This window comes from Chinchilla lanigera, unplaced genomic scaffold, assembly GCF_000276665.1.
Source record: "Chinchilla lanigera isolate Chin_1 unplaced genomic scaffold, ChiLan1.0 scaffold00048, whole genome shotgun sequence".
Lineage (NCBI taxonomy): Eukaryota > Metazoa > Chordata > Mammalia > Rodentia > Chinchillidae > Chinchilla > Chinchilla lanigera.
This window is the reverse complement of record NW_004955449.1, coordinates 12,864,502-12,868,453: the sequence shown is the minus strand read 5'-3', so window position 1 is coordinate 12,868,453 and position 3,952 is coordinate 12,864,502. Positions and strand designations below refer to the sequence as shown.

The window sequence follows — 3,952 nt, the reverse complement described above, 5'->3', positions numbered from 1 at the left end:
TGAAATGAATAAGCACTTCACAGAAGGAGTAAAAATAGCCAATAAATTAATGAAGAAATGTTAAACAACTCTGGTCATTAGAGAAATAAAAATTAAAACAACACTGAAGTTCCATCTCACTCCAGAAAGATGGCTATCATCAAGAAAATGAACAATAATAAATGCTGGAGAGGCTGTGAAGAAAAAGAAAGCTTTCCACATTGTTGGTGTGAATGTAAACACTACAACCATTATGGAAATCAGTATGGATATTCCTCATAAAACTAAAACTAGAAATTCATTTGACTAGGTACTTCCTCTTCTAGGTATGTTTCTGAAGAGTTAAAGACATCATATTAAAGTGATATATATGAATCCATGTTTATAGCAGTGCAATACATAATAGCAAAATCTTGAAGTAGCTTATACTGTATCCATCAACAGATGGTGGATAAAAAAAAGAGTGACATCATCTTTCAACCCTGCGTGGTAATCCCTGACTCACCACCATGTTGCCCAGGGAAGAGAGGGCGACCTGGAAATCCAACTACTTTCTTAAGATCATCCAACTTTTGGATGATTATCCAAAATGCTTCATTGTGGGAGCAGACAATGTTGGCTCCAAGAAGATGCAGCAGATCTGCATGTCCCTCTGAGGGAAGGCAGTGGTGCTGATGGAGAAGAATACCATGATACGCAAAGCCATCTGAGGACATCTGGAAAACAGCCCAGCTCTGGAGAAACTGTTGCTTCATATCCGGGGAAAGTGGGCTTTGTGTTCATCAAGGAGGACCTCACTGAGATCAGGGGTATGCTGCTGGCCAATAAGGTGCCAGCTGCTGCCCGTGCGGGTGCCATTGCACCATGTGAAGTCACCGTGCCAGCCCATAACAATGGTCTGGGGCCTGAGAAGACCTCCTTCTTCCAGGATCTGGGCATTAACACTAAAATCTCCAGGGGCACCATTGAAATCTTGAGTGATGTACAGCTGATTAAGACTGACGACAAAGTGAGAGCCAGTGAGGCGACCCTCCTGAACATGTTGAACATCTCCCCATTCTTCTTTGGCTGATCATTCAGCAAGTGTTTGACAATGGCAGAGTCTACAACCCTGAGGTGCTGGACATTACAGAGGAAGCTCTGCATTCTCGCTTTCTGGAGGGTGTCTGCAATGGTGCCAGTGTTTGTCTGCAGATTGGTTACCCAACTGTTGCATCAGTGCCCCATTCTATCATCAATGGGTACAAGCGGGTCCTGGCTTGTCCGTGGAGACTGAGTACACCTTCCCAAAAGATCAAGGCCTTCTTGGCTGATCCATCCGCATTTGTGGCTGCTGCTCCTGTCACTGCAGCCACTACTGCTGTTCCTGCTGCTGCAGCCGCCCCAGCCACAGTGGAAGCCAAGGAAGAGTCAGAGAAGTCAGATGAAGGTGTGGGATTTGGTGTCTTTGACTGATCACCAATAAGCCTGCCTGGCTGGCAAAGCAGGGAATAAAGGCATAATTCGCTTTCAGAAAAAAATAATAAACACAATGAAGTACTACTTTGCCATAAAGAAAGATAAACTTCTGTCATTTATAGAGAAATGGATGCACCTACACATCATAAGGTTAAGTGAAATAAATCAGACACATGAGCTTAAATGTTGCATGGTTTCTTACTTATAAGAAACCTAACTTATAAATAAAGAGAAAATAAAATGATAAATAATAGGAATCAGGGAGATGGATCTTTGTCAAACAGAAACTGGATCAAGAGATGGAGGGACACGGGAGGGGAAAAGGATTTAAAAAGCAGTTAAGATGTATTATACATTTGCACCAACTGCATACAATGAATGGAAACATTAGTCACTGTCAACATGCGAAAATAATTTTTTAAAAAAACTTTGCAGTGTGGTGCTCTGAATTCTACACTGGTCGTGTTTTCTCCACTTTTTCTTGCTTGCATTGTTTCAGAGAACACAAATGACTTTCTTGTACTTGCTCTTCTATAGATGAGGTGTTTTTATCCTGTGGCTTCTTTCAAGTTTTCTTTTTCATTATCTTTGGTTTTATGAAGTTTGAATATATATGCCTAACTGTAGGTCACTGTTTTGTCTGAATAACATCCTTTGTCATTGTTCTCTGTGTGTCCTGGATCTGTGGACATGTGCCATTAATTTTGGGGAAATATTGCTTCTGTTATTTTTATTCTTCCTCTGGTATTTCTATTACACATGTGCTACACCTTTTGCTCCACAATTCTTGGATATTGTTTTACATTTTTTGGTATTTTTTCTCTTTGTTTTTACATTTTTGGAATTTTTATTGCCTTAAAATCAGAGATTTTTTGTAGCTATATCCAATCTACTTGTGAGTCCATCAAAATCACCCTTCATTTCTATTACAGAGGAGTTCCTTTTCTGTGGTATTTCTTTTCTACCATTGCTTAGAATTTTCATCTCTTCTTGCATTACCCATCTGTTCTTGCATGTTGTTGACATTTTCCATTAGAGCCTTAGTAAATTCCTCACATTCATCTTAAATGTGAGATTTGAAAATTCTATATCTGGACTTCATTCTTATGTTGGTTCAACCTCTTGCACAAGTTTTCTGTTCTTTGGTGTGGTTTGTAATGTTTTAGTGGTAGACATGACATACAGGGTAGGAGAGATTGCAGTAAATACTTTTCCCAATGTAGTGAGGTGTGGGGAGGAATACTGTTGTGTAGTCCTTTGGTTAGGTCTCCATTGTTTGTGAGCCTTTGTATATGTGCTGTGAAGCTCACAGGTATGTCTTATTTTTCTTTCCATCATCCTCACAGGTGACTCACAATGGCTGGATGGGGTTATTTCCCTTCCAGGAAAGGCTAGAAAGGGATGGACTGGGAATAAGCTTCTGCTCAGGTCAATAGGCTCTCATAATGCAGCAGATCCGGCCCTGGTAAAATAATTTCTCTTGAGAACAGGTATTGTTAAGATGAACAGAATGTCTTTGCATACTTCATAATGGTTTATTTTCTCTTACCACTCAAAAGTCTATAGAAATTTTTTCTCCAGTCTTCACTGTGAGAAGCTTATAGAATTCCTGAAGATAAAATTTATAAGGGTGAAATCCCCTCTATTTTTGTTCCATCATTACTGAGTTTTTGACTTTTTGAACTTGTTTACTCTTTGGCTCCAGAAAGTCACTTACTATAGTTCAGGTCTCCCAATTCTAGTTCCCACACAACTGGGTTTATGGTCTGGTGAATTGTGCTTCTTTGTGTCCACCTGTCTGTTCTCCAGTTGGGGGCTGGAGCTAGCAGTAGATGATCTCACTTCTCTAATAAACCCATGAAGATTTAATTTTTTAGGGTTTTACATATTGTGAGGATAGAGTAACAAATTTTAAGTATCTCATATGCCAGACCAGCAGCCAGAATCATCTTTTTTGCTTTAATCCATTTGTGTCTTTATCCTAAAGTACATCTCTTGTAAACACCATATATTGGATTTTGCATTTTTTATTTACTCTGTAATCTCTCCCTCTTAATTGGAGGGTTCAGTTCTTGCATGCTTAATGTAATTAGTGGCATGGTAAGGTTTAAATCTGGTATCTTGCTATTTGTTTTATATTTAGCTTCACTGCTTTTAGTTCCTTTGATCCCTGTTTCTGGTTTTTGTATTAAGTATTTCTTCTCTTTTTCCACTGGTATTTTAGTTATACTTTCTATTAGTCAGGTTTCTCATAATGGGAAAAAATAAGCACAATTTAAAGGAACACTGGGTTAATTTGGTTTATGGGTCATACTTGCAGGAGAATTAGTTTATGGTTGACAAGTTCCAAAGTATAAACATCACGGCCAAAGGTCATGGCAAACCAAAGTTATTTGGTCCATGGTGGCTGGACAGTAGAGCAGGGAAATAATGCCAGAGAAGAAGGGATCAGATATAGTCCCCAAGTTCACACCTCCATGGCCCACCCAGGAACACATTTCCTTATCCACCACAC

The 3,952-nt window shown here is 39.3% G+C and overlaps 1 pseudogene; it reads left to right on the top strand.

Moving 5' to 3' along the window:
• Window positions 1–488: 488 nt before the first annotated feature.
• Window positions 489–1,434, top strand: LOC102027699 (annotated as a pseudogene).
• Window positions 1,435–3,952: the final 2,518 nt, after the last annotated feature.